The sequence below is a fragment of the Callithrix jacchus genome, chromosome 2 (assembly GCF_049354715.1).
Source record: "Callithrix jacchus isolate 240 chromosome 2, calJac240_pri, whole genome shotgun sequence".
Lineage (NCBI taxonomy): Eukaryota > Metazoa > Chordata > Mammalia > Primates > Cebidae > Callithrix > Callithrix jacchus.
The window spans coordinates 68,185,648-68,209,391 of record NC_133503.1 but is presented as its reverse complement, the minus strand read 5'-3'; the positions used below and the strand labels follow the sequence as shown (position 1 = coordinate 68,209,391).

Here is a 23,744-nt window from a genome sequence, read left to right as displayed (position 1 = left end):
ACAGGTCAACCAACAACCAACAGCTGAATCCTGAAGTTCGCTTCCCAAGACTTTTCAAATCACCCTCCCTGAGTAGTATGACTTTATTAACTGAGATTGCAGAGTCGGCTGGTTCCTCCACCTTCAAGATCTGGCTCATATGTGTCCCGAGCCAATCATTCATTCATTTATTCACAAACCTGCATCGAGACCTTAATATGTGCCATCCCCCTTACAGATATTATTTCATTTAATCATCAGAGTAATCAGTATGAATGCAAAACCAGTAAGGGGCCAACTGGATTTCAACCTGGCCCTATTCCAAGACTCACGCTCTTTCCATCTCATCCCACTGCCTCTTAGAACAATTGAATAGAATCTATAACACAGGATAGAGATCACTGAATGCTTAAACTAACACATTCTATATGGAGGGAAAGAGTGGATTGATGAATATTTTATGTAAGATGAAATCCCACCTGACCAGTTTATTAGAATTCTTTGAGAAGTGAACTATATAGGGAGATAAAGCAAGACTTTCACAAAAAGCCTTTGTCAAGTTTCCATCCCAAAGCCTATTAATAAAATTGATTCATTATAGAATTGGACAGAGGTGGGTGGTGAGTGGGAGGGAGTCTATTTTTGCATGGATAGGGAACTGGCTTAGAGACAAGAAAGAGAGGGTGGAGATAGATGGGTGCTTTTCCAAATGGGTTTCCCGGGAATTGGTACTGAGTTTGGGCTTATATAACACTCAGTACACACGCATTGAGCACCCAGTGTGTGCGAGTCTTGCACTAAGCATGGGGCTGGAGTACCCAAACAAGCTGGATTCAGCCCTCGTCCTGGGAGAGCCCAAAGGTGCAAGCGCTCAGTGACAACTCCACATTTTGGAAGATGAGAAGCTCCTCAGGGAGAGGAAATGCCAAGACATTGGAGACAAAACCTGAAGAAGGTTGCTGGGAATGTGGAAACCCCAGACAGCAGCCAGAAGGTCTGGGTTTTAGCACCAGCTTTGTCCCCGACTCTCTGTGTGACACCGGGCTAGTCCCTCCCCACTCTGGGTCTCAGTTTTCTTTCCTATACAATGAAGGAATTGGAAAAGATAATCCCTAAGGGTGCAGTGCTCTGGATGGAGGAGGATGACTTACACCAAGAACTGCTTATGAGCAAGTCTTCATTTCCTGTGGCCAAAATGTTCCCTTCTGTCCCAGCTCTGTGATGGGGGACCCCCCCTCCCACCTCTCATTTGTGAACAGTGAAGCCGAGGCAGAGAGCCATGAGGTCTGTGACGCTGGGGCTCAGAGCCCAGCCTGGAATTCCTCAGTGGCATTCTCTGTGAATGACTCAGCATCATAAATAGCTCCCATCTGGATGAGCAATGATATCTATAGCGATTGAGCGATCTCTATATCCACATACACTCTCTCTGTGCAAATATGTGGCTCACTGTATGCTAAATACGAGGTGGCCTGGAGACGTTCCTCCTCTTAAGAGACTATTTGGTATGAAACTCAAGACTGTTTATTTAAAGAAACAAGTTTACAACTATGCACACTGGATTACTGGTCATGTGGGTGGCGGGGAAGAGGAGAGGTGGATGAGGGACGCCGGGTGTGATCTGAGCTTGGCTGGCCACCTGGAAGAGGAGCTGAGGTTGACTGCTCCACCCACAAGCTGCTTTGGATACTGGGCTGCGGAGGGAGTGGCAGGGGGGATGTTGAGCTCATCAGTGCAGGAAGCCATGGCTCAGCAGATCTGACAGAGCACAGGATCTGACAGTGACAAGAGAGCCAAGTGCCAGCCCAGCCCTGCCTTTCCATTCATCTTGGGCAGTTCATCAGTTCACTCATTCATTCATCAAACATGTACCAAGCACCTACAATGTGCATAGGCCACTGGGATACAGACATGAAAAAGCTTAGAATTCAGCTTTAGCTACCTACCAGGTATGTGTCTTTGGGCAAGTCCTCTCCTCACTGAGCTTTATCTTTCTCATCTGTAACTGGGGATAATACTATCCACCTCAGGTTTTTTGGGGAGCACTGAATGAGATGATGCACAAGAAAGTGCTTCCCTGTTGTAAATGGCTCTGCAAATGCAAGGTAAACACCATTCCATCACATTGTCCCACTGATCCATCTCATTCCATCTTAGGATTGTCCTTGGCAATCACAGAGGGGAAGACGCGCCCCCTTCATCAGGGCTCCAGGGGTGAGGGATGTCCTGAACACTATCCAGGGTTTGGTGATGAGCAGTGCCCTTACCTTCGCTTCCTGGCAGAGCCGGGATACAGGTGCCTTCAGTCAGTGAGCAGAGCAGATAGCATGGCAGGGACCACACTTTCCTGGAGGGGGAGAGAGGAGGTTGAGGGTTGAGGAGGGAGCTTCTGGGGAATTGTCTTGCTGGAGCCCCAGACCTCAGTGAAGGCATGCCCTTACCTCTCCTGAGGCCACCACTGCTGCTCTTGATTCCAGCAAAGGGCTGGGCAGGATGGGGCCCTGCCTGCCGTCAGACCCAACTCCTGGCCCACCTCACCCAATCTGACAGGAGTTACCTATCTGTTTACTGGTGCAGGCAGCACTTGGATCCTACCACTGATCATACTTTCCTTACTTAAATGTGATTTCTGATTGGTGTAAAGAGATAGGACTTATCATCTATCATATCTGGTTTTGAATTCCAGCTTTAGGGATGTCCTCTCTGAGCCTCAGTGTCCTCATCTGTAAAATGGGACTTCTAATAGCACCGACCTCATACACTCAGTGCTATATAAGTGCTTGTTATTATTACTGTTAAATAAGATCACATCTGTGAAGATAGTTTTTGTACTGTAGCTCCTCAAATTTTAATTACTTTCCTGTGCTTGATTCCAGGGGGCACCATGCATTCTGTAAAAGGCAAAGGTTGGCTGTTACATGACTTTGCAGAGCTCCGCCACAAGGCCAGGCAGATGGCAGATGCCAGTCAATCATTGCTGACTGAGCATTGTAACAAGTTCGCCCGATTTGCTATCGCAGATTTAGGATGAGGGAGGTCGATGTTTCATCCTCATTTTATAGATGAGAATACCACCAACACGGAGAGGGGTAGATGGTCTGCTGAAGATCACACGGGGTAGGCATGGAGCTGGGGCTCTTCCCTCTCTTGCTCTTGCTGTCTGCCGCAGCCAGGACCCCACTCAGTGGGGCACCACAGCCTCAGCAACTGAAGGGGCTGCAATGTCCACCCAGGACAACCTGTCGCCTCCTCCCCCAACTCTCGGTTTCCTCTTCTTTTAGTAACCATCGCTCTGATCTCAGTGGATCCAGGAGCAGATATTATTGTCTCATTTGCAGAGGTGAAGACTAAGGCTGAGAGGCAGATCACGGAGACGGTATAAAGTGAATCAGAGCTTCCCACAGGGATCAGCCAACTCCAGGCAACATTACTTCCTAACAAACCCTCAGACCCCGACTTCTCTCACCTCCTCCATTGCCAGCATAGGAGCTCCTTGGGGCCGAGCATGGCTGTTTCCCCAGAGCCTGGCATTTAGCAGGACTTGAAAAGTATCTGTTGAGTGAATGAATTAGTAACTAAGTGGGCGAATGACTTTACCAGGCTGTGTTCTAAATGCTGGTGTCACGGCAGTGAAAAGGCCAGGCATGGTCCCTGCTCTCAGAGAGCTGACAATATTTGAATTTAAAACTAGCACCTGGATTAAAAACAGGGCAGATGTTCCTGTTTCCAGCTTGCTGGGAAGGGAGAAGGGGTGGGCGCCTGCGAGCTGCAGCCTGCTGTCTGCCCAAGGAACAAGCACCTGGGAGCAAATGGTAGCTTCCTTGTCCTAAGGTGGGACCACCTGTGTGTAGGGACAGGAGGCTGGCCTTTAAGAAGGGAAGGAAAGACGGAGAGGTGGTACAATTGTGTTTAGTGTCTACCTACTGGTCAGGACCAGCTAGTGTGTCATCTGGCACATAGTACGTGCTTAGTAAACTTTTGTTCCATGAATGAAGAGTGGGCAGAACACATGTTGGGATGACTTATGTCTAGGAGGCAGGGAGAGTCAAGAGCGTTAACTACCAGAATCATTACGACTTAGAAGGGAGTGTCACTTCTCACAGAGCCTGTTCACACACCAGCTCTTCTCCTGTGCAGGCGAGGGGCCCATTGAGCACACACTTGCTAGTGAGCGCTCTGTGCCTCTGTGCTGGGCACTGGTGGTGTTGGTATAAACAAAAGAGCAATGCCACCCCCTTTAGTGTATTTACTGTGTGCCCAGCCCTCACATCCATAATCCCTAATGCTCCTGCTAGCCTGGCACAGTCACTGTCATAACCCCCCACCACACAGAGGATGGCACGGAGGCCAGAGAGGCCTTGATCTCACATGGTGAAAACCCAGGTCTCTTGTCTAACTCTGTGAGTGAGACATAAAAAGTTCACAGCCAAATGGGGACACAAGCAGGAAAGCAGATAGTTAAGCTACAATGTGCCACCCCCTCTAATGCAGGTTTCTCTAGGGTGCTGATCTCTCTGGTGCTCTAGAGAATTTGGGAGGGCTTCTCTGAAGAGGTGAGTCTGGAACTGAGGATTTGTGGAGGCCCAGCGGATAGTGGGAAAGGAAGGGCTTTCCAGGTAGAAGGGAGAGCATCTGCAAAGACACGGAGGAGGCATGGTCTACTCAAGGCACTGGGAGGAAGGTGGCTTGGCTGGAGCCTCAGGGCAAAAAAAGAGACTGGCAGTTTGTCAGATCCAGTTTAGAAGGGGCCTTAGAGGAGCTTGAGTTTCACCTTGAGGGTGATGGGGAGCCATTGCAGGGTTCAGCTCTGTGTCCTAGATCCTTCTGGGCACCTCAGGGGCTCAGGGATGAGAATGGGAGCATGAGGGTGGGGAGTCTGGGGTGCTCTTAGCAGGCTGGGGACAGGGAATGGTGCTAAGGCAGTGGCTTGGGGTGGTAAAGATAGGAGGAGTAGGTAGCAAGACTCAGGGCTTGATGAGGTGTGGAGCTGAGGGAGAATGGGGCTCAGCCTGCTGGCTTGGATGTGCGTGTAGCGGTGACATGGGCATCTGTGGCAGTCAACCCTCTTGTCTGCTGACCCACCCTGTGGAGTTGGAGGTTCTGTCCCAGCTGCAAGAAAATCGCGGTGGCAGGTCCTAGTGCCAGTTCCAGCAAAGGCTTCCCCTCCCACCTGACTGCTTGCATACCGTGTCCTAGCAACCTTGCCCTCCCCTCGGCAACGGGAGCTCCTCCTCTGACTGCGCTAGCAGGGAAGGTGGGGCTGGGATGTCCCCTGACCACCAGACCTGCCCAGGGAAACTGCCACCTGCAGCCTGCTGGGCTCATCATGTGGAGGCTGGCCAACCAGGCAAGGGAGGTGGTCTGGACACGGGAAGCCTTGGGAGCCGGGTTCTGACACCAGAGCTGACGCTCTGTGTGAATGATCTTGCACAAATTTCTTCCCCTCCACGGGTGTCAGTTTTCCCTTCTGTAAAATAAAAAGGGATCTCTGCAGTCTAATGTTGTCTTATCCCATTTTTGATATTTTTTATGCTTATTGTTGGATGCTCTGTGGCTGACACAGATTTTAGTGTCAGACTTCAGGGATTTAAATCGTACTTAACTTGGACAAGTCACTTCATCCCTAAGTCTAGATTTTTTTTCTCTAAAAATTGATAGAGCTCATGCTTATTCAAAAGGGTTGTTAGAGTTGGCTGAAATTGTGTCAACGAAAGTGCTTTACAAATGGTAAATAATAATACGAATGTTATTAATTTAATCTCATCATATGGTCTTCTGTGCTCTGCTGAAATTCATTAACACACCACCAGCAGCAGCCACGGCAGCAAGAGTTTACTGATCAATTACTATGTGCCAAGCATTGTGCTGAGTGTTTTCCTAATATTACATCAACCATAGAAGCTACCTATAATTATTATTCTTACTTTACATATGAACAAAATGGAGGGCTCAGACAGTTAAGAATAGAAAGAGCTTGGCCAGGGTCCCTGGCTTCAAAACTGGTTTAAAATGCAAGAGGTGTCCACCTCAGGATCTCTTCTTACATCTTGGGTTTTTCCTCTCGTCTGAAGTCAGAATTTAACAGGGTTGGGTAGTCAGGGGAGTAGCACTAACATTTAATGAGCATTTTTTATGTGCCAAGAATCGACCAGGTTCTCAGACCTAAATGTGTGTGTCAGTCACTGGGGGGTCTTGTTAAAATGCAGGTTCTGATTCAGTGCATCTAAGATAAACTCCCAGGTGGTGTTGATGCTTCCGGCCTGTGGACCACACATTGAGTAGCCAGGCGTTGGAGGAAATCAACCAGTATCTTACTGAATCCTGGTGACTACGTTTTATTAGTTCTGGGTTCAAAGATGGGGAATTGAGGCTTGAGATGCAATGCACCTCACTAGGCTCCTAAAGCGTACAAGAGGTGGGTCTGGTCCTACACAGCACTGGGCACAGGCCCAGTATCGCCTCCCTCATGTGTGATAATTTCTCTGGGGTTCTGTCTCCACAGCCGAGGCAGGCAGTGTTCTCTGGGGCCCCCTACCAGGAACACTTTCTTATTTTTAGCTCACCATGAGCAGACTGGCTCTGGATACTGGCTCCTAGTGGGAACAGGGCTTGGCCCAGGCAGTGTCCCTGCAGTTGAGTAAACATCTTAGGGCCGAGATTAGATCCTACTTATGCACAACTCATTTCACCTTCCTCACCCTTATCCCTGCTCTTTTGTATTGTCTTTATTGAAAATGTTGGTACTTTATTCATCAGTTTTTGCGTTAATTTTTTTAAAGAAGTATTGTATAAAAAGTTATTTGTCTTGATCAAGTTTTCAGCATCCCCTTCAATTTTGCACCAGGGGCAGGTGTCTTACTGGCCCCACCCTAGTCCTGGTGGACTGAAGTCATCTCCCTCCCACTGCATTCTCCCAGGATTAGGATGCTGTCTGCAAGGCACTGCAGTGCCCACACAGCCTCCAGCACTGATGGATTTATTTCCCAGCAAGTGAGTCCTGCAGATGCATCACTTGGCCTGCCCCTTGGCTGACCTGTTCTAGAGATGGCAGCAGGAACTGTGGCCTGAAGGAGGGCCCAGGGGATCACTCTGACATGGGCGTCATCCCATCCACTCCTCAATGGCTGTGTGACTGAGGGAAGTGACTTCAGCACAATTTAGATCATGCCACTCCTCTGTCTCACAGAGAGACTCCCCTAGCCTGCAAGGCCTCACCTACCCCAAGCCTCACAGCCTTTCTGCTCCCACCATCTGCTACTTTCCTCTGTGCTCACTTGGTTTCTGTCCTGCAATCTCGTCAGGGTTGTTTTTGCCCTAGGACCTCTGCATGTTCTGTTCCTTCTGCCTCCACACTTGTCCCACAGGCACCTTCTTCTAATTCAGGTGCCAGCCCAATGCCTCTTCATTGAAGCCTTCCCTGGATTTAAAGAACCTCATCCTCCTCAGTACAGTCCCGCCTTTTACTTCCTAGTATTTATATGACTTGGTGAAATAATTTTGTTTACTTGCCTGGTTTCTGTCTCCCCACTAGAAAGTAAGCTCCTTAAAGCATGGCCCTTGTCTTCCTCTTCACTGTCTCTCCAGCTTTAAAACAGTTATTGGCTCATTCGGCTGCCCAGTGAGTATTGATGAATCAATGAGTCATTCCCTGGGCTTCAGTTTTCACATTTGGGAAATGGGATGATAACCCTAATCCACAGTGTTATTGTCACAATTGAAAGCACATTTGGGCCGGGTGTGGTGGCCGAGGCAGGTGGATTACCTGAGGTCAGGAGTTCAAGACCAACCTGGCCAACATGGTGAAACACCTCTCTGTTAAAAATACAAAAATTAGGATATAGACCAATGGAACAGAACAGAGGCATCGGAGGCAACACAACATATCTACAACCATACAATCTTTGATAAACCTGACAAAAACAAGCAATGGGGAAAGGATTCCCTGTTTAACAATAGCCGTGTGCAGAAAGCAGAAACTGGACCCCTTCCTGACACCTTACACTAAAATTAACTCCAGATGGATTAAAGACTTAAACATAAGACCTGGCACCATAAAAACCCTAGAAGAAAATCTAAGCAAAACCATTCAGGACATAGGAGTAGGCAAGGACTTCATGACCAAAACACCAAAAGCATTGGCAACAAAAGCCAAAATAGACAAATGGGACCTAATCAAATTCCACAGCTTCTGCACGGCAAAAAAAAACAGTCACTAGAGTGAATCAGCAACCAACAGAATGGGAAAAAATTTTTGCAGTTTACCCATCTGACAAAGGGCTGATGTCCAGAATTTACAAAGAACTCAAACAGATTTACAGGAAAAAAACAAACAAGCGCATTCAAAAATGGGCAAAGGATATGAACAGACACTTTACAAAGGAAGACATACATGAGGCCAACAATCATATGAAAAAATGCTCATCGTCACTGGTCATTAGAGAGATGAAAATCAAAACCACATTGAGATACCATCTCATGCCAGTTAGAATGGTGATCATTAAAAAATCTCTAGACAACAGATGCTGGAGAGGATGCGGAGAAATAGGGACACTTTTACACTGTTGGTGGGAGTGTAAATTAATTCAACCATTGTGGAAAACAGTATGGTGATTCCTTAAGGCCTTAGAAATAGAAACTCCATTTGACCCAGCAATCCCATTACTGGGTATATATCCAAAGGACTATAAATCATTCTACTATAAGGACACATGCACACGAATGTTCATTGCAGCACTGTTTACAATAGCAAAGACCTGGAACCAACCCAAATGCCCATCAATGATAGACTGGACTGGGAAAATGTGGCATATATACACCATGGAATATTATGCAGCAATCAAAAATGATGAGTTCGTGTCCTTTGTAGGGACATGGATGAATCTGGAGAACATCATTCTCAGCAAACTGACACAAGAACAGAAAATGAAATACCACATATTCTCACTCATAGGCAGGTGATGAAAAATGACAACACATGGACACAGGGAGGGGAGTACTGCACACTGGAGTCTATTGGGGGGAATAGGGGAGGGACAGCGTGGGGGGACCTGGGGAGGGATAGCCTGGGGAGAAATGTCAAATGTGGGTGAAGGGGAGGAAGGCAGCAAAACACACTGCCATGTGTGTACCTATGCAACGATCTTGCATGTTCTGCCCATGTACCCCAAAACCTAAAATGCAACTAAAAAAATACAAAAATTAGCCTGACATGATGACACATGCCTGTAATCCCAGCTACTAGGGAGGCTGAGGCAGGCGAATTGCTTGAACCCAAGAGGCAGAGGCTGTGGTCAGCCAAGATCACAACCCTGCACTCCAGCCTGGGTGACAGAGTGAGACTGTCTCAAAAAAAAAAAAGAGAGAGATCCAAGATGGCTGATTACTAGCAGCTCAGGATTGTAGCTCCCAGTGAAAGTGCAGAGAACGAGAGGACGCCACACTTTCAGACGAATTTTTGTTGCTCACGGACCAGGAGATTCCCAGCAGAGGAGCCCCACAGGTCGCCAGTGTGACTCTTGTGGTCGATGCAGCGGTTTTGCTGGCACCTCAGCGCAGTGGTTCTTGGTGCAGAGTAAACGGGACTAGGTCCCTTTTTGGTCAACGTTTGGAGCTCTGGGAAGGCAGAGTCGCCTATTCAGCTGATTGAAAAAGGGACTCAAGAAGGAAGCCAGACCGGAGATTCCCGGACAGAAAAGCACCATGAATTTTAACGCTGCTGTTCTAGCCAGCACAGTGGGTTGCTCAGATTCCAGTGCTGGGGATCAATAAGTTGGATGTCCACTCAGAGACCTAATTTGAAAGATGGTAATTACGAAGATGACAGGTGGATAAATTTACAATGATGGGAAGAAACCAGCATAAACAGGCTGAGAATACCCAAAATCAGAATGCCTCTCCCTCTACAGGGGATCACAGTTCCTCATCAACAGGGGAACAAGGCATGATGGAGAATGAGTGCGTTCTATTAACAGAATCAGGCTTCAGAAGGTGGATAATAAGAAACTTCAGTGAGTTAAAAGAACATGTTCTAGCCCAACGTAAAGAAACTAAGAACCTTGAAAAAAGGTTTGACAAAATCCTAATGAGAATAGACAATTTAGAGAGGAATATAAGTGAATTAATGGAACTGAAGAATACAATATGAGAACGCCACGAAGTATGCACAGGTTTTAACACTCGAATTGATCAAGCAGAAGAAAGGATATCAGAGGTTGAAGACCAACTTAATGAAATGAAATGAGAAGACAAGATTAGAGAAGAAAGAGTAAAAAGGAATGAGCAAAGTCTCCAAGAAATATGGGACTATGTGAAAAGACATAATTTACATTTGATAGGTGTACCTGAATGTCATGAAGAGAATGAATCCAAGCTGGCAAATATTCTTCAGGATATTATTCAGGAAAACTTTCCTAACCTAGTAAGGTGGGACAATACTCATCTCCAGGTAATACAGAGAATACCACAAAGATATTCCTCAAGTACAGCAACGCCAAGACACATAATCATTAGATTCACCAGGGCTGAAATAAAGGAGAAAATTCTAAGGGTAGCTAGAGAGAAAGATCAGGTTACCCATAAAGGGAAGCCTATCAGACTCATAGCAGATCTCTCAGCAGAAACCCTACAAACTAGAAGAGAGTGGGGGGTCAATATTCAATATCCTCAAAGAAAAGAATTTTCAACTCAGACTCTCATATCCAGCCAAACTAAGCTTCATAAATGAAGGAAAAAAAATTTTTCACAAACAAGCGAGCACTCAGAGATTTCATCACCACCAGGCCTGCTTTACAAGAGCTTCTGAAAGAAGCACTATACATAGAAAGGAACAACCAGTATCAGTCATCCCAAAAACTAACCAAAAGGTAAAGAGTATCTCCATAATGAAGGATCTATATCAACTAATGGGCCAAATAGCCAGATAGCATTAAATGACAATATTAAACTCACAAATATCAATATTAATCCTAAATTTAAATGGATTAAATGCCCCAATCAAAGACACAGACACGCAAATTGAATAAAAAGTCAAAAACCCATTGGTACGCTGTATCCAGATCCATCTCATAAGCAAGGACATACAAAGACTCAAAACAAAGGGTTGGTGGAAGACTCACCAATCAAATGGAGAGCAAAAAAAAAAACCAAAAACAGGAGTTGTAACTTTCGACTGACAAAATAGACTTTAATAGTAACAAAGACTAAAAGAAACAAAGAAGGACATTACATAATGATAAAAGGATCAATGCAACAACAGGAGTCAATGATCATAAATATATATGCACCCAATATAGGATTACCCAGTTACGTAAGACAAGTTCTTAATGAATTATAAAGAGACTTGGACTCCCGCACAATAATAGCGGGAGACTTTGGCACCATATTGTTAATATTCGATGGATCAATGAGATAGAAAATTAACAGGGACATCTATGATTTGAACTCAGAGCTGGAGCAAGTAAACTCAGTGACTAGTTATAGAATTCGTCACCCCAGGTCCACAGAATACACATTTTTCTCAGTATCACATTACACCTATTTTGAAAGTGACCACATAATTGGAAGTAAATCACTCTTCAGCATTTGCACAGAATTTCACAGACTTAAATGAAATATTGGTTGGCTGTTTGTTATTTTCTTCCCTTATTCCTTCCTGTCTCCTCTGTTAAGCACAATTATCGGCATAAAAGAGGTTTTTAATACCTATTTTTAGATGGCATTCCAGCCTGGGCAATAGAGCAAGACTCCTGTTCTCTCTCCCCCTTTCTCTTTCTCTTTCTTTCTTTCAAAAAAAAAAGCACATTTGCTGACCATCTTTTATGTGCCTGTCATTGTGCAAAATGACCCAGTGAGGCCTGGTAGTATTACCCCCATTTTACAGATGATGAATTTGAAGCTCAGAGACATGGTGGAGTTTGCCCAAGATCCTCCATCTAGGAAGGGCCAGGGCTGAGGCTCTGTCCTGTTGGAGAAGTGTCTGGCCCCATGCCCTGCTCTGCAGAAGTGTTCCTGTTGTGAGAACCAGGGCTGAGTTCCTCGGAGCCTCTTGCCATTTGCTGCTTGAACTGCAAGACCCTACTTGCCCGCCTGGCTGTTGCAGCTTCCCAGGAGTCAGAGACAGGAATTCTAATGGCTGTTTTTTTGTGCAACACAAAGGCCTGCCTCTTGCAAATGTAGAGACACATTTTCTCCGCATTGGCAATTACCATGCTGAATGTCTGGGGAACGGTTTTCATCTGCCAGGCACTTTACCAAGATTAACTTCTGAGCCCTATGCAACAATGCTTGTTGCAGATTGAGGGGGCAGCAGGGAAAGCGTGGGCAGCGGTGTCTTTGATCACAGGAGAGCCTAGGATTTGGAAGGGCTTGAGACCCCACGTCAACACCTCTGAAAGTTTGGTTTATTTTCCTGAGAGTGATTTCTCCATTGTCCTGAAAGCACTGAGCTTCTAGAGGATTCAAGGTTTCTGACGTTTCCTGGCCCATTTGGCTACTGATTCAGCAATGTAGTCCACAAATATTTACCGAGAACATCCTAGGCATTATTCTAGACTCCAAGGATGCAATGATGGGCCAAAATATATTACTGCCTTTGCCCTCCTACAGATATTAACTCAGTGGAGGAGCTGGAGGACAGAGACTCCTGCCAATAACCGGCTGTGTGACTGCGGGTTAGTTCCCTTCCCTCTCTGGGCCTTTGGATTTTATCATCCTCTCTTCTCTGAACCCCCTGCTTAAAAGTCTTCAATGGCTCCGCATTGCTTACAGAGCAGGGCAGGCATCTCTGGCCTGGGATTCGAGGCCCGAGCCCGGCTGTAGTGGACACTTCTTGGCATGTGCGCCTGTCTCGCCCATCTCCATTTTGCTCCTTTTTTATTTAGAATACTCGTACTCAAACGGCACATTCTGAGTGCCAGGAATGTCTGAGTGCTGCACATATTTTAACTTGTTTAACTCTCACAGAAATCCCTTGAAATAAGTATTTGGACTCTCATCATCTCCACTTTAAGAATGAGGACATCGAGTCACACAGGGGTAAACAACTTGCCTAAACCCACACAGCTTCTCAATGGCAGGGCTGGGATTTGAACCTAGGCAGCCTGGCTCCTGGGCCATGTCCTCCACAGCTACCACACACTGCCCCTTGGTGCACCTGTGCAGCAGCCTTACCATTCTCCTTTCCCAGGTGTGATCCCACATCCATTGCCCACCTCCATGAAGCCTTCCCCGATGTTTCCTAGGCTGACTTAAATCTTCTTGTCTCTTCTCACAATGGCAGTCCTTAGCTTGGGCTGCGGTTGATCTTGTTTGCCTATTGTCTCCTAAGCTGAATGCTGACCACCTCCGCATGGGAGAGGCTGTGTCTCACCCTTCCAGCCTCCTATCATCCACTCCCCACACTCAGCCCAGCACTTCCCTATCATCCACTCTCCACACAGCAACAGAGGCATTTTTAAAAAACATCCAGTTTTTTTTTAACACCCCTCTGCTTAAAGCCATATGGCTACTATCCATTACATTTAGAATAAAAGCCTCAATCCTGACCATGGCCTACAAGGGCCTGCATGATTCTCCCTGCCCCGTCCCTGCCCCTGGCGGCTGCTGTTCTCCCTTCACTCCACCTCGCATCTGTCCCCCTACAGTTGAGGCTCACATTAGGGCTTCTGCCAGAGCTATTTCCTCTGTTTGGAGTGTGCTGCCCCATGTTGTCACATGACTGACTCTTGTTATTCAGTGTCACCAGTTCACACAGGCCTTCTCTATCCGTCTGTCTGTCTATTTTAACATTTGCTTTTCAATGGTTATCAATGACTGTACCTACTGTGAGTCTGTAAGCCACATGAGAACAGGGATCAGCAGTGTCTTGTTCTGCTACATCACCATCACTTGGAATCGTGCCTGACACAGAATAGCCATTCAATGAGTAAGCATCTTGAAGGAAGATGAGATGTCCACCAAGTCCCTTTGGGATCTTATATATTCTGGTAATATATAGTTACAGGTAATATAATGCATCTAAGTCAGTCTCATCCCAGTCTGATAGCTGGGATAATTTCATAAGCTGGGCTATACTATCTTTATCACTTTCCTATATCTGGACTGAAATCACACTCCCAGAAGCAAGACACTTGTACTGGCTGTTCTCTGCTGACTTTCCTTCACCAAGGATGCTAAGGGCTCCTTTCACGTACTGTCAATTGTCTACCTAAGACTTGGGGAAACTTGCGAGATACTGCCCTCCCCATTTGGTAAGCAGAGGATTTCCTAAAGACTGAAAAGTCTGACTTGCAGAGTCAGAGTCCCGGAGCCCAGTCAGGACACACATACACATCACAGCCATCACATTTCATCAGTAACAGGGAGACTTTATGTTCCCAAAAGGCACAAGAACTCTGAGTCCTACCAGGACCTGAGTCAAACACTACTCATTTAGCACCTCTAAGGAGCTGAGGTCTGTAACTGAGGCAGGTGTGCAGCCAAATTCGGGGCAAATGGAAAAAGGAAGGCTTTATGTACATCTGGTTAAGGCAAGCAAGGCTGGCAAAATCCATGGAAATGAGATCTGGGCTTCTAACTGTGCAGCCTTTTGCTAATGAGAACTAAGGGGCCAGCTGGGAGGTTAGCACAGCAGCCAGAAAGAAGGTGCCACCAAGATCAGGTTACTTAGAAAGTATATGGTAGAGGCTAGGTGGGATGGTTCATGTCTTTAATCCCAGCTGCATTTTGGGAAGTGAGAGAAGAGGATCAATTGAGCCCAGGAGTTTCAGACCAGCCTGGGCAACAAACATAATGGGACTTCATTTCTACAAAAATAAAATATAATAATAAAAAAATAGCTGGACATGGTGGTACACACCTATAGTCTTAGCTACTTGGGAAGCCGAGGAGAGAGGACCCCTTAAACCCAGGAGTTTGAGGATGCAGTAAGCTGTGATTACACTATCACAGTTTAGTGATTACACTATAGTGCAATCACTATCACAGCTATAGTAATTAGAATATATATATATATATATATATATGGAAGAGAAACTTGCAGAGGAATCTCAAAAACCAAACCAAGACCAACTGTCATACATTGCCATCTTCTTGAGAACGAAGAAGGGTATTTCTTGCCCCCTTCCTTTTCCTCCTTCCAGCCTCTTTGACCTAGAGAAGAAAATGGCATCCCAAGTTTATGAGTTCAAAAATCCTGGTTCTGGTCTCTGCACCATGGAACTTTGGGCCAATTCTTCCCCATTTTTGACCCCTCTCTTCCTCATTCGTAAAATGTGGCTGGTTGGCTTGATGATTTCCAAATCAATGATTTACATAATGTTAATCTTTCTAGCCTTAGGAGCTCATGATTCAGATTACTTTGAAAGGGAAGCTCTCACTTTCTCCCTATGGGGTTTGATTTGTCTTTAGTCATTGGCCTAACGCCCCAGGGTAGGCAGTGGACGTGAACAGTTCTGGCATGGTAAAACCTGTTGAGGGTTGTTGTAACCCTTGTTTATTTCTGAAACAATTTCTTTTAATGCATGTGGCTCATCACTATAGTGTGGCTTCTCATTCTGCAAAGGACAGAAATGTTCAGAACGGATTGAGGAGAGAAGGTCATGATTTGAGTTAGTGACTTCCAAGATGGTCTAGTATCTGAATGGCAGACGTTGTACTGATGTTAAAATCCCTCTGTATGAAATGATGTGATGTCTTGGATTTGCTTCCAAATAAGTCAGTGTGTGTGTGTGTGTGTGTGTGCATGTGATGAGAGTGAATGTGGGTGTGTGTGATGAGAGTGGGTGTGGGTATAAATGAAACAAAATTGGCCAACTGTTGAAGCTGAATGATGGGTATGTGGGGGGTTATTATACTATTCTGTCTATTTTTCTAAATATATTCCGTAAGTATTCCATCAATAAAAGGCTCTTTGGAGACTGGTTCCAGCCTTTCTCTCCACTCTCATTTTTCAGGCCACATCCTGAGGACTCTCTGGCACAGTAACATTGCCTTGGTGGCTGGAACTTCACATCTCTTGACCTTGACACACAGCTGTATCTGCCTGGAGTCCTTTTCTTCGTCTTTCCTTACAGTTCATGACTCCTGCTTCTGAGATCCCACAGCCCTGTTGCCTTGATACTTAACATATTGCAAGTGTTTGTTTTCTTTTCTGGCCTGTGACCTCCTCGAGTTACTTCTCTGCCTCCCCAGTGCACAGCCAGTGCCTGGTATATAATAGGTCCCCAGTACAAGCTTACAGAAAGGATAACAGCAGCCATGGGATCTACCATTTTTTAAGCATTTACTATGTGTCACTAAGCTCATTAAATCCTCATCCAAGTGGGCATTATTAATCTTCTCATTCCTCTTTAATAGCTGAAGATAGTCTCAGAAGGTCACTTCCCCAAGGTCACATGCTAGTAAGTAAACCACTCTGCTGTTCTTGCATCTGGGATTTTAAGAGTTCTCTATGAATGTTATGCAACAGGCCCAGGAGTTAAGAAGCCTGGGTTTTAGGCCCAGCTCTGCTACTAAATTGCTGAGTGACCTTGGGCGAATCACCCCTGCCCCCTAGGTCTGGTCTCCCACGGAGACAATCAGTGATCTAGAGTGTCACGTGATCTGAGGGCCCTCCCAGCCTCAGCTCTCAGAGAAAAAAAGGTTTCTCTTCCACGTCTGCTTTCCTGCCGCAAAACTGGCTTCCCTTTTTGGGAACCTCCTGGCTTAACGGGCGCCCTCAACTTCTTTTCTTGCTAAATGCAACCTCCCAGGTCTAAGCCGAGTTCGCAACCAGCTGTCTGGGTCGCCCCCTCCCCCATTCCTTCTCCGCGGTCTGGGATTTCTCTGGGGGTGGGGCGGGACCCGGGCCGTGAGGGAGAGAGGGAGCCCGGAGCTACCCCGTTCGTGAGGCTTCTCCGCGGCTTCTCGGCCCCCTCCCCCTACGGAAACTCAGCCTCACACTTTCTAGGGATGTTCCGGGGACAGCCGGAGTCAGTGATTGCAGCTGCCAGCCGCGGGCTTCTGTGCTGGGCTCTTGGAAGTCCACGGTTCTGAGCTGGGGTGGGGGTGGGGGTCTGGAGGGAAAGAAGGGGCGGCGCACTCCTTCCTCCCCGCCAGGAGCTCAGCCTGGGCCCAGCCCGCCCAGCGGAGTCGGGACCCTTCTGTGCCTGCGTCCCCTCCACCCTCTTGCTCACTCTTAGCTGGGGCCCGCCATTGCACGGCCAGGCCTCAGCGGACGGCAGACCCAAGCCGGAGACGCGCGGCTGTGCTAGGCCCCCGCCCAGCTCGCCGGTGACATCGCTCTAGGAGAAGCCGAAATTCCCCCATCGGTGCGGCCCCACGCCACCCCCCAGCGCGCTGCAGGCCCCAGCCCCGAGTCTTTGTTCGCTGTTCGCGGTGCAGCCGGAGGGAACTGTCCGCCGCCGCTGTGCTGGCGCGGGGAGCGGCGCGCGGGGGCAAGGGACGGTCCTCAGCGGCGGCACGGAACCCGGGCGGAGGGTGCGGAGGAGCCCTCCGGGCCGCCGCGGTCTGCGGGTGTCAGCCCCGCTGACCCGGGACGTACCCCCGCCCGGCGCGGGAGCTGTCCCCGAGGTGGTGCTGAAGCGAGAAGCCCGAGGCGCCCTCTGCCTCGCCCCGGAAGAGCAGCCCGCGGCTGAGAGCTCCAGGGAGGGGGAGAGGCCGGAGGAAGCCGCCTTCTAGGAGCTCTGGAGCGCGGGGCCTGTGGCCGGGGTCTCTCCGCCAACCGCTCCCGCGAAGGACAGTGGCTCAGCCACAGGGAGCGAGCGCGCGTTCTACGAACCTGTTGGAGGCTGCAGCTCCTCCGCGGCCGACCAGGGCGCCCGGGACCGAGGTTCTGGCGCGTTTCTCCCTCCCCTCTTCCTTGACTCCTCCGCCGAGGCGCTCCCTCCTGCCTGGGCTAGCACACGTGCACGCGGGGGGCGCCGAACCCCGCTTCTGTCTGCCCCGAATGTCGGCCGAGCTGTAGGGCACAGAGCCCAGAGGCCTCACCCAAGGGCAGACCCGCTCCCAGGGAGACCCAAGCTTACGGAGAAAGGAGGCGGGGGCTGGCGGCGAGACGAGAGAGGGCGCCTGCAAAGGTGGCCGTGAAATCAAGGAGACATGGGAGAGTTCCCACACAGGCAGTACTGCCCTGAAGTTCCGAAGACTTAGGGATCTGTCGCTAAGGCATCCTGACTTTTCAATATCTCTCCCTCTCCATTTCTGTGACTAGTAACTAAATGCAGGTCTACCTACCTGATCTGTTGCAAACTCCCTTCACTGGGCTGACTGCCTTTAGTACCTCATTCCAGGCTGTCTTTTACGATGTCCCAGAGAAAGCTCTCCAAACTAACTTTTTTATGAAGTATTTTAAGTCTTTCACTAGCAAGACAAGCTATCTGCCTATCATGACAGAGGACCACTTATTCTGAACAGGGTCACCCCAGTGCCTTAGCACCTGCTCTTCCCTTTGGCTGAGACTTTCTCCCCTCCTTACTACTTTTGCTTTATCTGCAAGTGAAAACATCCTCATTTTCCAAGCATCCAAATTCTCCTGGCCCCCCAAGTCACAGTCAGTTACTCCCTCCTCTAGGATCCCTCAGCCTTTACATCCCTCCACTACACTTCTCATCACATTGTGTTACTCATGCACCTCTACCCTCAGTTTCCAGGCTTATAAAAACTGGTTCCATATTTTATGTTTCTCTGTATCTTCATCTCCTAGCATGGTGACTAGCACACAGTAGATGTTGAGTTATATCTGCTGAATGAATGTACACATGAGAAGCAGAGGTCAAAATAACTTCCTTTTCTTCATGCTATTGCTCATTTAATTTTTTTCCTTCCTGGACCATAGCCCCTTTACATCACAGATGGCAGACGCATAGCAATTCACTCCTATACACCATTTAAAGCCATTTCACATTCAAGATCTCACTTGATATTTCTGACATTATCTGGTAAGCATTATTCTCCCCATTTTATATCAAATCAACTGAGGCCAGAAGAGACAGATAGACTTGAACAAGGTCACACAGCTTGTGAATACTGACACTGTTCTTGATACAGTGCGACATGTTGGTGATCTAGAACTATGACATGACTTCTGAATTTACCAGTAGTAGGAGACCCAGGCACACAAACATTGGATTATAATACAATTTGATAAATGCTCAGCAGTGATTCCCAAGCTGGAGAGGGGTGGGTTAGGGTGGGGAAGAAGTGAATAGGCTGTCAAAATCAGAATAAAATGGAACTCTTTTCAATAACAATGATAAGTTGTTGAGTGCTTCCCAGGTGTCAGTTATGGCACTGTTTTATGTTCTTTGTCTCAACTAGACATTCTTTCTTATTCCTATCCCCTTTTTACAGAGGAAACTGTCTCAGGGAAGTTAAGAAACATGGCCAAGTTCATGGAGTTGGTAAACAGCTGAGTTGGGGCTTAACCTGAGTTTTTTTGACTTGAAATCTGAGCTCTTACTCATTATGTGCCTGAAACATATTGAATCTGAACTTCTGGTGAGCAGGAATGGGCCTGGGATTTGAAGTTGATTATTAGGTCATTCTGATATATCTCTGCCTTTACTGAGAAATGCTCATGGAAGGGATGAACACTGCCTGTTAGGAGGAGTTACAGGAGGGTGAAATTGGACCTTACAGGATTAAGCGGGGTTTTACAGGCAGACAAAAGGAGACGAATATGTCAGATAGAGGAAATAAAATATTTAAAAGCGTTGGGGTGTGAAAATGAAGGGACTGCTATAGGTTCGGTGTGGATGACTGCAAAGCTGATGTAGGGAATAAGGGTTGGAAAATTAGGCAGGAATTGGTTTAGGCTTGGCTGCCATGCCTCTATTTCATAGGCAACAGAGCACTGCTGAACAACTGCTTTTTTTTGAGATGGAGTTTCACTCTTGTTACCCAGGCTGGAGTGCAATGGCATGATCTCTGCTCACGGCAACCTCTACCTCCTGGATTCAAGCAATTCTCCTGCCTCAGCCTCCCGAGTAGCTAGGACTACAGGCGCACACCATCATGCCCAGCTAATTTTTGTATTTTTAGTAGAGACAGGGTTTCACCATGTTGACCAGGATGGTCTCGATCTCTTGACCTCGTGATCCACCTGCCTCGGCCTCCCAAAGTGCTGGGATTATAGGCGTGAGCCACCGCACCTGGCCTGAGCAACTGCTTTAACAACTGCCATCACCACCTGATCATCCCCACAGCAACAGCACTGGATCAATATTTTATAATTTGTAAAGTGTTTCAATAGTGCACCATGCCTGTGAGCTTGTTCTTATTGTCCCCTAGCACCTAGTAGAGAACTTGAGACAGTGTAGGTGCTCAGGATGTATTCGTTGAAGAGGAAAAAAATTGGACACAGGTAGGAGTCTAGTTTAGAGGCTGCTGCAATAATTCAAAGGGATGAGAAGTATCACTTAATCCAGGAATGCACAAGTCTTTGGACTACGGACTCTGGAAAGTTGAAGTGTATTGCCCCTTATCTCTGAGCACTTTGGGGAGGCTGGCATTTAGTTCTCCAAATGGTTGCGGAATAATTGTAATAATTTTCTTCTCCAATACACAGAAAAGCATATTAGCACCTAGGCAACCAAGGCCCAGCTAGGTCAAAATTTCCTCTGTTGTATATATGCACTTTATGTCTTTGGCTCCTGGATTTTGGGCCTGATGAACTCCATTATGTGGCAATAACATTATATGCCATCATTTGTTTCCATGATTTAAAGAGCAATCACCATGCTACTGAAACAGTCTTGGCACAAGAACTAAAATCTACCTTCTGTCTCTTCATCCCTCAGGGAAGTCCACACAGACCCTGGTAATGGCTAACTTACAGAGGGCTTAATTGTATCAGGGACCTTTAAAGCCCTTGACATATATTAACCCTATGAGGTAGGTATGACTCTCATCCCCACTTCACAAATGAGTAAGAAAGAAGTCAAGAGATTTGACTGAGATTGTACTCTGACAGAGGCAGCCTTCAATACCTTGCTGCTTGATTTGAAAGTCTGGGTGGGCGCAGTGGCTCATACCTGTAATCCCAGCACTTTGGGAGGACAAGGTGGGTGGATTGCCTGAGGTCAGGAGATTGAGACCATCCTAGCTAACATGGTGAAACCCTGTCTCTACTAAAAATACAAAAAATTTAGCCAGGCAGGGTGGCACGTGCCTGTAGTCTCAGCTACTTGAGAGGCTGAGGCAGGAGAATCATTTCAACCTGGGAGGTGGACATTGCAGTGAGCTGAGATAGTACCATTGCACTCCAGCCTGTGCAATAGAGCAAGACTCTGTCTCATAAAATAAAATAAAATAATAAATAAAAGCAAAATAAAATACACCCCACTATACAGTATACACGCTTTCGTATTTGGCTTCCTTCTTTTGCTCAGTATTATGTTTCTGAGATTCATCTGTGCTGTTGCCTGCGTCAGCAATGTTATTTTTCATGCTGTGTAGTACTTCACTATATGAATACATCTCAGTTTGTTGATGGAGTTTTTCATTGTTTCCAAGTTTTGTACAAAACTTTTGATACATATATGCAGCCATTCTTGTCAGTTGTTTTCCCAGAAGTGGAATTTCTGGGTAAAGTATGCATATATTTAGCTTTAGTGGATACTCCCAGTTTCCCAAAGGGGAGATGCAAGTGTTTTGTTTGTTTGTTTTTGAGACAGTCTCACCATGTCCCCCAGACTGGAGTACAGTGGCATGATCTTGGCTCACTATAACCTCTGCCTCCCAGGTTCAAGTGATTCTTGTGCCTCAGCCTCCTGAGTAGTTAGGATGACAGGCACACACCACCATGCCAGGCTAATTTTTTTGTATTGTTAATAGAGATGGGGTTTCATCATATTTCCCAGGCTGGTCTCAAACTCCTGAGCTCATGCAATCTGCCTGCCTTGGCCTCCCAAAATACTAGGATTACAGGTGTGAGCCACCGTGCCCAGCCAAGGGATACCAGTTTTAATCCTATATGCTGGGTATGAAAGTTCTAGTTGCTCATCTCCTCACCAATACTTAATATTATCAGTCTGTTTTTCATTTTAGCTATTCTATGAATATTTAGTTATTCTAATTTTAATTTACCTAATGACTAATGAAGTAATTTTCCACGTTTAATGATTATTTGTGAAGTACCTGTTAATGACTTTGGTCAGCTTTTCTATTGTGATACATGTTTTTCTTTCTTGATTATTCTGAATAGGGATCCTTTGAGATTATATGTATTGCAAATATCTTCTCCCATCAGGTGGTTTTCTACTTTCCCTCTGTTGGTGGTGTCTTTTGATAACCAAAAGTCGCTAATTTACTGACGTTGAATTTACCTATTTTTATAGCACTTTTTGTGCTCTGTTTAATTTTTGCCTATCCCAGATTATGAAAATATTCTCTTTGTTATCTTATAGGATCTTTATTGTTTTACTTTTTATATCTATATTTGTAATCCACATCAAATTTATTTTAGTATATGGTGTAAAGTAATGGTTAAGATTTTTTTTTTTACCCATATGGCTACCCTATTGATACAGCACCATTTATTGAGAGAAAGGCCATTTCCCACTTCTGTTCTGTGTACTATCTTTGTTATAAATCAAGTACCCACAGGTTTTAGTCCATTTTGTTTTGCTGTAACAGGATATCTGAGGCTGGGTAATTTATAGAGAAAAGTGGTTTATTTGGCCCACAATTCTGGTGGATGAAAAGTCCATGCTTGGGAAGCTGCATCTGGTGAGGACCTCAGGCTGCTTCAGTTCATGGTACAAAGTGAAAAGAGAGTGGGCATTGCAAAGAGGTCACATGGTAGGAGAGGAGACAAGAGAGAGAAACCGAGGAAGCCAGACTCCTTTTAACAACTCACTCTCTGGGGGAACGGATCCATTCCTGTGAGAGCAGGAACTCATTCAACCCTGTGGAAGGACATAAATCTACTCATGAGCCATCCTCCCCCATGACCCAAACAACACCCACTAGGCCCCACCTTCTAATACTACCACATTGGGGATCAAAGTTTATCATGAGTTTTGGCAGGGAGAAAGCACATCCAAACAAGCAGCACCATATCTATGTGGGTCCAATGTGGCTTTTCAAAGTAGGAAACAGATCATACTAGCCTCTTGCGAATGGTGTCTTTCCTGTTGAACTTAGAGTGAAATCCAAACTTCATATCATGGCCTTCCAGGTTTTGCATAATTTGGTGCCACCTATTATTTTGATTTTATTATTCCATCACTTACCCTGTTGCTCACTCCACACTAGCTGCAGTTTCTTCACAGACCTTAAACACATACCTTTTATTCTCAGCTCTGGGACTTAGCTCCTTCCAGGAGTGCCTGTTTTTCAATATTCAGGCTTTTGTGTCAATGTTTATTTCTCAGAGAAAGTTGAACTGCTTGAGTTCTCTAAAATAGCCTCTTCTTGCCCCAAGTTACACTATATGATTACTTTGTTTTAATTTCAATAACACATACTACTCCTTAAAACATCTTATTTATGTTCATTTTCTGTTTCTTTCACTAGAATGTAGTGTCCACGAGAGCAAGGACCATATCTGTTTTGTTTAGATGGGAACCAAATGTCTTAGTCCATTTTGTGTTGCTGCAGCAAAATACCTGAGACTGAGTAACTTATAAAGAAGTTTATTTTCTCATAGTTTTGGAGGCTGGGAAGTGCCAGATGAAGGCACCAGCATCTGGTGAGGGTCCCCTTGCTGTGTCCTCACATGGCAGAAGGTGGAAGGACAAAAGGGAAGAATTCTGTTCTTACATGGC

General features: G+C 46.3%; 1 protein-coding gene across 2 annotated transcripts in view; it reads right to left on the bottom strand.

The window, feature by feature from the left end:
- The window catches only part of CPLX2 (complexin 2), an 89,122-nt gene extending 71,116 nt beyond the window's left edge, over nucleotides 1-18,006 (bottom strand). Inside the window, exons 1-2 of one of the 2 annotated variants that reach the window (XM_035290543.2) lie at nucleotides 17,756-18,006; nucleotides 2,247-2,326 (exon numbers count right to left, since the gene is read on the bottom strand). The gene's annotated coding sequence lies outside the window, so the exon portion shown is untranslated. The remainder of the gene's footprint in view (nucleotides 1-2,246; nucleotides 2,327-17,755) is intronic. The other variant, XM_035290544.2, reaches the window with a different exon arrangement.
- Nucleotides 18,007-23,744: the final 5,738 nt, after the last annotated feature.